We start from the raw sequence: 12,476 nt of genomic DNA on the forward strand, positions 1-12,476 counted from the left end.
AGCATTGCAACTAATGAGTTAGTTGTGGGATGATGTATTACGGAACGAGTAAAGAGACTTGCCGGTAACGAGATTGAACTAGGTATTGAGATACCGACGATCGAATCTCGGGCAAGTAACATACCGATGACAAAGGGAATAACGTATGTTGTTATGCGGTCTGACCGATAAAGATCTTCGTAGAATATGTGGGAGCCAATATGAGCATCCAGGTTCCGCTATTGGTTATTGACCGGAGACGTGTCTCGGTCATGTCTACATAGTTCCCGAACCCGTAGGGTCCGCATGCTTAACGTTTCGATGACAGTTATATTATGAGTTTATATGTTTTGATGTACCGAAGGTTGTTCAGAGTCCCGAATGTGATCACGGACATGACGAGGAGTCTCAAAATGGTCGAGACATGAAGATTGATATATTGGATGACTATATTCGGACACCGGAATGGTTCCGGGGGTTATCGGATATATACTGGAGTACCGGGGGGTTACCGGAACCCTCCCCCTCGGAGGCTATTGGGCCTCATGGGCCCAATTGGTGGAAGATGAGAGGCGGCCAAGGGGCAGCCACGCGTCCCTCCCCCCCCCCAAGTCCGAATTGGACAAGGTGGGGGGCGGCGCCCCCCCTTTCCTTTCCCCCTCTCTCCTCTCCTAGTCCAACAAGGAAGGGAGGGAGTCCTACTCCCGGTGGGAGTAGGACTCCTCCTGGCGCACCTCCTCCTGGCCGGCCGCACCTCCCCCCTTGCCCCTTTATACAACAATTGATCTTTTGATCTTTTGGCCGTGTGCGGTGCCCCCCTCCACCATAGTCCACCTCGATAATACTGTAGCGGTGCTTAGGCGAAGCTCTGCGTCGGTAGAACATCATCATCGTCACCATGCCGTTGTGCTGACGAAACTCTCCCTCAACACTCGGCTGGATCGGAGATCGAGGGACGTCATCGGGCTGAACGTGTGCTGAACTCGGAGGTGCCGTGCGTTCGGTACTTGATCGGTCGGATCGTGAAGACGTACGACTACATCAACCGCGTTGTGCTAACGCTTCCGCTTTCGGTCTATGAGGGTACGTGCACAACACTCTCCCCTCTCGTTGCTATGCATCACCATGATCTTGCGTGTGCGTAGGAATTTTTTTGAAATTACTACGTTCCCCAACAGTGGTATCAGAGCCAGGTTTTATGCGTTGATGTTATATGCACGAGTAGAACATAAGTGAGTTGTGGGCGATATAAGTCATACTGCTTACCAGTATGTCATACTTTGGTTCGGCGGTATTGTTGGATGAAGAGGCCCGGACCGACATTACGCGTACGCTTATGCGAGACTAGTTCTACCGACGTGCTTTGCACACAGGTGGCTGGCGGGTGTCAGTTTCTCCAACTTTAGTTGAACCGAGTGTGGCTACGCCCGGTCCTTGCGAAGGTTAAAACAGCACCAACTTGACAAACTATCGTTGTGGTTTTGATGCGTAGGTAAGAACGGTTCTTACTAAGCCCGTAGCAACCATGTAAAATTTGCAAGAACAAAGTAGAGGACATCTAACTTGTTTTTGCAGGGCATATTGTGATGTGATATGGTCAAGACATGATGCTAAATTTTATTGTATGAGATGATCATGTTTTGTAACTGAGTTATCGGCAACTGGAAGGAGCCATATGGTTGTCGCTTTATTGTATGCAATGCAATGGCCCTGTAATGCTTTACTTTATCACTAAGCGGTAGAGATAGTCATAGAAGCATAAGATTGGCGAGACGACAACGATGCTACGGTGAAGATCAAGGTGTCGCGCCGGTGACGATGGTGATCATGACGGTGCTTCGGAGATGGAGATCACAAGCACAAGATGATGATGGCCATATCATATCACTTATATTGATTGCATGTGATATTTATCTTTTATGCATCTTATCTTGCTTTCATTGACGGTAGCATTTTAAGATGATCCCTCACTAAATTATCAAAGTATAAGTGTTCTCCCTGAGTATGCACCGTTGTGAAAGTTCTTCGTGCTGAGACACCACGTGATGATCGGGTGTGATAGGCTCTACGTTCAAATACAACGGGTGCAAAACAGTTGCACACGCGGAATACTCAGGTTAAGCTTGACGAGCCTAGCATATAACAGATATGGCCTCGGAACACGGAGACCGAAAGGTCGAGCATGAATCATATAGTAGATATGTTCACCGTTGAAACTACTCCATCTCACGTGATGATCGGACATGGTTTAGTTGATATGGATCATGTGATCACTTAGAGGATTAGAGGGATGTCTATCTAAGTGGGAGTTCTTAAGTAATATGATTAATTGAACTTAAATTTATCATGAACTTAGTACCTGATAGTATCTTGCTTGTCTATGTTGATTGTAGATAGATGGCCCGTGCTGTTGTTCCGTTGAATTTTAATGTGTTCCTTGAGAAAGCAAAGTTGAAAGATGATGGTAGCAATTACACAGACTGGGTCCATAACTTGAGGATTATCCTCATTGCTGCACAGAAGAATTGCGTCCTGGAAGCACCGCTGGGTGCCAGGCCTGCTGCCGATGCAACTGACGACGTTAAGAATGTCTGGCAGAGCAAAGCTGATGACTACTCGATAGTTCAATGTGCCATGCCTTACGGCTTAGAACCGGGACTTCAACGATGTTTTTAACGACATGGAGCATATGATATGTTCCAGGAGTTGAAGTTAATATTTTAAGCAAATGCCCGAATTGAGAGATATGAAGTCTCCAATAAGTTCTACAGCTGCAAGATGGAGGAGAATAGTTCTGTCAGTGAGCATATACTCAAAACGTCTAGGTATAATAAGCACTTGATTCAACTGGGAGTTAATCTTCCGGATGATAGCGTCATTGACAGAATTCTCCAATCACTGCCACCAAGCTACAAGAGCTTCGTGATGAACTATAACATGAAAGGGATGGATAAGACAATTCCCGAGCTCTTCGCAATTCTAAAGGCTGCGGAGGTAGAAATAAAAAAGGAGCATGAAATGTTGATGGTCAATAAGACCACCAGTTTCAAGAAAAAGGGCAAAGGGAAGAAGAAGGGGAACTTCAAGAAGAACAGCAAGCAAGTTGCTGTTCAGGAGAAGAAACCCAAGTCTGGACCTAAGCCTGAGACTGAGTGCTTCTACTGCAAGCAGACTGGTCACAGGAAGCGGAACTGCCCCAAGTATTTGGCGGATAAGAAGGATGGCAAGGTGAACAAAGGTATATGTGATATACATGTTATTGATGTGTACCTTACTAATGCTCGCAGTAGCAACTGGGTATTTGATACTGGTTCTGTTGCTAATATTTGCAACTCGAAACAGGGGCTACGGATTAAGCGAAGATTGGCTAAGGACGAGGTGACGATGCGCGTGGGAAATGGTTCCAAAGTCGAAGTAATCGCGGTCGGCACGCTACCTCTACATCTCCCTTCGGGATTAGTTTTAGACCTAAATAATTGTTATTTGGTGCCAGCGTTAAGCATGAACATTATATCTGGATCTTGTTTGATGCGAGACGGTTATTCATTTAAATCAGAGAATAATGGTTGTTCTATTTATATGAATAATATCTTTTATGGTCATGCACCCTTGAAGAGTGGTCTATTTTTGTTGAATCTCGAAAGTAGTGATACACATATTCATAGTATTGAAGCCAAAAGATGCGGAGTTGATAATGATAGTGCAACTTATTTGTGGCACTGCCGTTTAGGTCATATCGGTGTAAAGCGCATGAAGAAACTCCATACTGATAGACTTTTGGAACCACTTGATTATGAATCACTTGGTACTTGCGAACCGTGCCTCATGGGCAAGATGACTAAAACGCCGTTCTCCGGAACTATGGAGAGAGCAACAGATTTGTTGGAAATCATACATACAGATGTATGTGGTCCGATGAATGTTGAGGCTCGTGGCGGATATCGTTATTTTCTCACCTTCACAGATGATTTAAGCAGATATGGGTATATCTACTTAATGAAACATAAGTCTGAAACATTTGAAAAGTTCAAAGAATTTCAGAGTGAAGTTGAAAATCATCGTAACAAGAAAATAAAGTTTCTACGATCTGATCGTGGAGGAGAATATTTGAGTTATGAGTTTGGTGTTCATTTGAAACAATGCGGAATAGTTTCACAACTCATGCCACCCGGAACACCACAGCGTAATGGTGTGTCCGAACGTCGTAATCGTACTCTACTAGATATGGTGTGATCTATGATGTCTCTTACTGATTTACCGCTATCGTTTTGGGGTTATGCTTTAGAGACGGCCGCATTCACGTTAAATAGGGCACCATCAAAATCCGTTGAGACGACGCCTTATGAACTGTGGTTTGGCAAGAAACCAAAGTTGTCGTTTCTTAAAGTTTGGGGCTGTGATGCTTATGTGAAAAAACTTCAACCTAATAAGCTCGAACCCAAATCGGAGAAATGTGTCTTCATAGGATACCCAAAGGAGACTATTGGGTACACCTTCTATCACAAATCCGAAGGCAAGACTTTTGTTGCTAAATTCGGAATCTTTCTGGAGAAGGAGTTTCTCTCGAAAGAAGTAAGTGGGAGGAAAGTAGAACTTGATGAGGTAATTGTACCTGCTCCCTTATTGGAAAGTAGTTCGTCGCAGAAACCAGTTTCTGCGATGCCTACACCAATTAGTGAGGAAGTTAATGATGATGATCATGGAACTTCAGATCAAGTTGTTACTGAACCTCGTAGGCCAACCAGAGTAAGATCCGCACCAGAGTGGTACGGTAATCATGTTCTGGAGGTTATGTTACTAGACCATGACGAACCTACGAACTATGAAGAAGTGATGGTGAGCCCAGATTCCACAAAATGGCTTGAGGCCATGAAATCTGAGATGGGATCCATGTATGAGAACAAAGTGTGGACTTTGGTTGACTTGCCCGATGATCGGCAAGCCATTGAGAATAAATGGATCTTCAAGTAGAATACTGACGCTGACGGTAATGTTACTGTCTATAAAGCTCGACTTGTTGCAAAAGGTTTTCGACAAGTTCAAGGGATTGACTACGATGAGACCTTCTCACCCGTAGCGATGCTTAAGTCTATCCGAATCATGTTAGCAATTGCCGCATTTTATGATTATGAAATTTGGCAAATGGATGTCAAAACTGCATTCCTGAATGGATTTCTGGAAGAAGAGTTGTATATGATGCAACCGGAAGGTTTTGTCGATCCAAAGGGAGCTAACAAAGTGTGCAAGCTCCAGCGATCCATTTATGGACTGGTGCAAGCCTCTCGGAGTTGGAATAAACGCTTTGATAGTGTGATCAAAGGATTTGGTCTTGTACAGACTTTTGGAGAAGCCTGTATTTACAAGAAAGTGAGTGGGAGCTGTGTAGCATTTCTAATATTATATGTGGATGACATATTGCTGATTGGAAATGATATAGAATTTCCGAATAGCATAAAGGGATACTTGAATAAGAGTTTTTCAATGAAAGACCTCGGTGAAGCTGCGTATATATTGGGCATCAAGATCTATAGAGATAGATCAAGACGCTTAATTGGACGTTCACAAAGCACATACCTTGACAAAGTTTTGAAGAAGTTCAAAATGGATCCAGCAAAGAAAGGGTTCTTGCATGTGTTACAAGGTGTGAAGTTGAGTAAGACTCAATACCCGACCACTGCAGAAGATTACTCATCAATATAACTCACATATCACATCATCATATCTCAAAACTATTACTAAGAATCAAGTTTATTTTGTCCAATGATCTTCATGACATTTTTCTTTACTTTATCCTTCTTGGATATCCGTCACTTTGGGACTAATTTTCATGTGTTGCTTTTCATAAGCTCAAACAAATATAAGTGAAGATCATGAGCATAACAAATTTTCTTTCTCTCAAAATAATTTAAGTGAAGCAAGAGAGAATTTCTGTAAAATTTTACTAACTCTCAAATAAATCTAAGTGAAGCAAGAGAGCATTTCTTTAAAAAAATACTAAGCACACCGTGCTCAAAAAGATATAAGTGAAGCACTAGAGCAAGTCCTAGCTAATAAAAGATTTAAGTGAAGCACATAGAGCAATTCTAACAAGTCATGATATAATTTTGGCTCTCTCAAATAGGTGTGTCCATCAAGGATTGATGACTTAAAACACAAAATAAAACAAGCAAAGACACATACTATACAAGACGCTCCAAGCAAAACACATATCATGTGACAAATAAAAATATAGCCTCGAGTAAAATACCGATGGTCGTTAGAAGAAAGAGGGGATGCCACTCGGGGGCATCCCCAAGCTTAGTTGGTTGCTCATTCTTGGATAATAGCTTGGGATGCCGGGGCATCCCCAAGCTTAGGCTCTTCTATCCTTCTTTCATCCATCGTAAGATAACCCAAAACTTGAAAACTTCAATCACACAAAACTCAACAAAACCTTTGTGAGATCCGTTAGTAAAAGAAAGCAAACCACTACTATAAGTGTTGTATCAAACCTAATCATATTTTGTTTTTGTATTATATCTACTGTATTTGAACTTTTCTATGGCAAAAACTCATCAAAGAAAACCATAGAGCCATCAAAATAAGCACACAACACAAAGAAAATAGAATCTGCCAAAACAGAACAGTCTGTAGTAATCTGGAACTTCCGAATACTTCTGGAACTCCAAAAATTCTGAAAAATTAGTACGACCAGGGAAATTTGTATATTAATCTTCTCCAAAAAGAATCAGGGCAGAAGCTCTTTCCTACGCTTTATGAAAATTATTTTCATGAGCGCAAAGTTTTTGTCTTTTTCAGCAAGATCAAACAACTATCACCCAAGAAGATCCTAAAGGCTTTACTTGGCACAAACACTAATTAAAACACAAAAACACAATCATACCAGAGGCATAATTGTGTGAACACACAAAAACAGAAAGTAAAAAGCAAAAATAAATTTTATTCATTGGGTTGCCTCCCAACAAGCGCTATAGTTTTTCGCCCTTAGCTAGGCGTAAGGCAAGGATCTAAGTTTTTTCATCCTTCTTCTTCTTAGTTTTCTTAGAGGTATTTTCATCATGGGGTCTTGTAAACACAACATAAAACATATTATCCATGGAAACTTTAGCAACCCTTAGTTGGATTTCATCATAACCCCTTTGATTTCCCGCAACAATCCAAGAATAATGTTGATTGACATTGTTGAAAACTTGTTGGATTATATCTAGAACAGGGACTTCCTTTTTAAGATTCTCATCAAAGATTTTATTATCCCCAATCAAATGCCTTAGTGCATAGTCACTATTGTAAACAATTTCATCAATCACGGGCTTTTCATGATTCATACCATAAAAATCAAAGATTTCCCTAGCTTCCCTTATTATGTAGTGAAACTCATTCATAAGGACGAGAGTGGCTAAATTTTTAGCCCTAGGATTCTTTATATCGGGGAGCTCAAAAAACAATCTTTGCAAAGTAGGATGCGTTCGAATAAATATACTTTCAAGTTTCAAAACTAGTGCTGAAATAGCATCCGCATAAGATCTAGTAGTTTTAAGTATAGGAGCATCATCAAGACTCAGATTTCCAACACAGTTGAAGAATTCTTGGATACGTTCCTTTCCCATAACATTCCCTTGCCCCAAGATAAAAAATTTAGCATCCAGATTGCCTGTACGTCCAATCTTAGGAGTCGGGCCATCATCCGTTGGTGCCATACCGAAATCACTCATGATTGCAAGCAGAGAATATATCTGACAAGAAAACGGCGAACGGAGGCGAATAAAACGGCAAATTTTGTGAAGTGGGGGAGAGGAAAACGAGAGGCAAATGGCAAATAATGTAAATTGCGAGGAGATGAGATTTGTGATTAAGAACCTGGTTATGTTGAAAATCCTCCCCGGCAATGGTGCCAGAAATTCCTTTTGATGTCGCTTGAAGCTACGTCGGTATTTCCCCAAAGAGGAAGGGATGATGCAGCACAGCGGCGGTAGGTATTTCCATCAGATATGAAACCAAGGTTATCGAACCAGTAGGAGAACCAAGCAACACAATGTAAACAGCCCATGCACACAAATAACAACACCTCGCAACCCGACGTGTTAAAGGGGTTGTCAATCCCTCTCGGGGTACGGCGCCTCAAGATAGGCAAAGGACGTGAGGTAAATTTGTAGTAGATTGATAGATCGAACGCCAAATAAAATAAATAAGAATAAATTGCAGCAAGTTATTTCTGTATTTTTTGGTTTAATAGATCCGAAAATAAACGCAAGGAAAAAGTAGATCGCAAGGCAAATATATGAGAAAGAAGACACGGGGGCCGTAGGTTTCACTAGTGGTTCCTCTCGAGAAAGATAGCAAACGATGGGTAGACAAATTACTGTTGGGAAATTGATAGAACTTCAAATAATTATGACGATGTCCTGGCAATGATCATTACATAGGCATCACGTCCAAGATTAGTAGACCGACTCCTGCCTGCATCTACTACTATTACTCCACACATCGACCGCTATCCAGCATGCATCTAGTGTATTAAGTTCATGGAAAAACGGAGTAATGCAATAAGAACGATGACATGATGTAGACAAGATCCGTTTATCTATTGCGTAGATATAGATCCCATCTTTTTATCCTTAATAGCAACGATACATACGTGTCGGTTCCCTTTCTGTCACTGGGATCAAGCACCGTAAGATCGAACCCACTACCGGGCACATCTTCCCATTGCAAGATAAATAGATCAAATTGGCCAAACAAAACCCAAATATCGGAGAAGAAATACGAGGCTATGAGAGATCATGGATATAAGAGATCAAAGAAACTCAAATAACTTTCAGGGATATAAAAAGATATAACTGATCATAAACTCGAAGTTCATCAGATCCCAACAAACACACCGCAAAAAGAGTTACATCATATGGATCTCCAAGAGACCATTGTATTGAGAATTCAGCGAGAGAGAGGAAGTCATCTAGCTACTAACTACGGACCCGAAGGTCTACAAAGAACTACTCACGCATCACCGGAGAGGCACCAATGGAAGTGGTGAACCCCTCCGTGATGGTGTCGAGACTGGATCTAGTGGTTCTGGCTCTACGGCGGCTGGATGAATATTTCGTCGACTCCCCTCGGGTTTCGGGAATTTTGGAGTATTTATAGAGCAAAGAGGCGGTCCGGGGGCACCCGAGGTGGGCACAACCACCAGGGCGCGCCTGGGCCTCCTGGCGCGCCCTGGTGGGTTGTCCCCTCCTTGGGACTCCCCCAGGTGCAACCAGGGCCCAATATCTTCCTTCTGGTCCATACAAAATCTCCGTAAAGTTTCGTGGCATTTGGACTCCGTTTGATATTGATTTCCTGCGATGTAAAAAACATGGAAAAAACAGCAACTGGCACTTGGCACTATGTCAATAGGTTAGTACCAAAAAATAATATAAAATGATTATAAAACATCCAAGATTGATAATAAAACAGCATGGAACAATCAAAAATTATAGATACGTTGGAGACGTATCAGCGTACAGCGGGAGGAGCATATGACACGGGAGCCGACCGATACTGGGTCGACGGCTGACGTAGGAGGACGCCGCAGGCACTCGTGCAGAAGTGCGCTGCCCCACGGCCCGGAAGGGCCTCGACATCGAGGGGGGCCTCTTGGAGCCAGGCGGAGTCGTCCGCGACGAAGACGAGTGCGCCAAGACGGATCTCGTGGCCCATGGCCAAACCACCGCCGGAAACCATGTTGATGGAGATCGGAAAAACTGCAAAATCACCGGAAGTCGCTAAGACGCCTGCCCCAAGGTGGGCGCCAACTGTCGTGGTACTAAATCTGTCAGTAAGAATAGGGGTACGTAAGAGGAGGCAAGGTCCTAGCTACGGTGAGATTGTACACGCGAGTTACAGGGTTTGGAACCCTTGTGCCTGAGGAGGGGGGTGGCTTATATAGAGTGTGCCAGACCCCTCTAGCCCTCGGTTACACAGGGTTCAATGTTAGTTAAGACAGGGGCGTTACTAGTAACGCCCTCTATAAATGACTATTAATGGCCTTTAAGACTACAGAGTGAACGCATGTCTGTTGCCATCCTGGAGTGGCTTTAGATCTCTCCGAGTGATTCTTCGTATGTTCGAGTGACTCTTTCTTGGTCGAGTGGAATTGGAGTATCCGAGTGGAATAGATGGTCGAGTGGATTGCACTCCAAGGTGATTTCAGTCGGTATCTTATGTTGTACTTCAAATGTCTTTGACTCTAGGGCTGTGTCCTTGGGTAGGGCGTCTAGGTCGCCTATGACCATACCCTAGGTACATGTCATCGTCAGTAGGGGATCAAGATGGCCATATGTTATATGAGAGATTCATATATCCAAAAGGGTTGAAACCATCAGCTCCCAATCCAAATCTAACGTTGCAAACTTCTGAACTGAAGTCTTTGTGAATAGCATAAAAGTGTTTCCATGCAGGTGAATCAGGTGGGTGTCGTATCAAGCCGTCCTTTGTTCGGCCTTCGCTGTGCCACCTCATATCTGATGTCATCTTTGTAGAAGCGAACAACATTTGGAGTCTCTTCTTTAGCGGGAAATGACGAACCACCTTTTGAGGCACCTTGTGGACACGCCTTCCATCAACTCCAGTATTTACGCTCTTCCATCTACTTGTGCCACATACTGGACATGATATGGCATCAGCATGCTCCTTCCTAAATAGAAAGCAATCGTTTTTGCATGCATCTATACTATCATATCCAATACCAATCGCTCTCACAAACTTTTTGTCCCCATGAAAATTTTTGGGCAAGGCCTCACCTTCTGGAAGTGCCTCCTTAATTATTGTGAATACCTCATCAAAGCAGACATTGCTCATTCCCCTCATATTCTTGATGTGAAGCAACCTCACCAAAAATTGAAGCTTCGAGAATCTTTTGCAACCTGGGTACATCTCTTGGCGTCCATCATTAACTAATCTATAGTATGCTTCAACATCATCGTCCAAGTCATCTTCAGACTCTTGCTCCTCTCCTAAAGTACAAGTATCGTACATCCCAAATCCTTCCAGTAGCATCTCATCCATCTCATCACTATCAGCATATTCTTCAAACTGTGAACTAGGACCTGAAGTTGTTTCGGAGGGCCGCATACTTTCTCCATGATGAATCCATGTGGTATATCCAGCCATGAATCCATCATAAATCAAATGATCATAGACTTGAAGTTCACCTAACCAATGAGAGTTTACACATATCTTGCAAGGGCACAGAATCCTTTTTTTTTTGCTGACGTACGAAAAGCAAATTTTATGAAGTTGCTAGTTCCTTCAGAATACTCGGCGGAAGACCTTGTTGCTCGCATCCAACTCTTATCCATTCTCAACTGAACAAAACCAAGTTCTACAACATGAGGTGCTTAGAAGAAGTTATGTAACATACTAAAGCAGAGGCCACATAAAAATTCTATAATAAATATTTGAATGTGAGCAGAAGCAAAGAGGAATTTCTAGAAGCAGTGTCAGTTTAACTAGCAAAAATACCACATCAACTTTCGGTTGTTCCTTGTCGTTGTTGCACACTACTTCTGGGAGTACAGCTAGCTTATGGTGCAAGTGCCAGTAATTAGTGTTATATATAGTACTAATTTACATGTATTGATCAGTTCAATGCTTCTCCAACAATAGTCAAACTGCACAATGTCGTGCCAAAATGATTGTTCATAGAGAACATCTAGCACAAACACAAAAGGAAAGTAAAATGAAGTAGAAAAATTCAGGGGCATTACCTCAAACACCTTGTGTGCACCGGGGCGTTGGATCAACAACAGCAACAGAACGTGGGCGAGTCTGGTATGGGAAGGACGAAGCTGATGCGTGCGAGGCCACCTTCCTCCTCCTCCTCCTCCTCCTCCTCCGTCGCCTCCTACCAACCTGCAGTGGAGCTGGAAGCGGAGAGAACACAGTAATACTTGGCGACCATTGATTTCGAACAAGACAAGGAAAGAGATGGGCTTTGGTGAAAAGCTTCATGAGGATTTTGGTGTCCCTGGTCGCGCTCCAAGCGAATCGGGCGTTGATGCATCTGAACAGAAACTGATCGCAAGTTTCAACATCGCCACAACAAGCGCATTTGCCGTCGCCAGTTTTTTTGGCCGATTTTCTCATAATCTTAAGAATCGACCTTCCACCCAGCTTCTCGCAGAATCTTAAACCCTTTTTTTTTAAATCCTAGCTAGTTAGGATGTAAACGGTTAGGATTGTAAAGAATTGAGCCTTAGACTTGGTCCCCACTAGAGATTCGGCCAAAAGAATTGAGCCTTAGACTTGATCCCCACCAGGGATTCGGTTTCTTGCCGCTCGCTGAAGAACTTTTTAGTCTTTGCCGGCAGCCTAGCCTTCTATTCGCACCCTCGGATAAATGATGAAGATTCAGATCATCGCACAAGCTCTGCCATCGAACGTATTTTCAAAGTCTAGAAATGATTTTGAAATATGCTCACCACGATGCAGTATTGTGTCCATCTATTGCAGAACAGATG

At 42.9% G+C, this 12,476-nt stretch overlaps 1 pseudogene; it reads right to left on the reverse strand.

The window, feature by feature from the left end:
* Positions 1–11,315, reverse strand: part of LOC123097131 (uncharacterized) — an 88,330-nt pseudogene extending 77,015 nt beyond the window's left edge.
* Positions 11,316–12,476: the final 1,161 nt, after the last annotated feature.

Source organism: Triticum aestivum, chromosome 4D, assembly GCF_018294505.1.
Source record: "Triticum aestivum cultivar Chinese Spring chromosome 4D, IWGSC CS RefSeq v2.1, whole genome shotgun sequence".
In the NCBI taxonomy this organism is placed as follows: Eukaryota; Viridiplantae; Streptophyta; class Magnoliopsida; order Poales; family Poaceae; genus Triticum; species Triticum aestivum.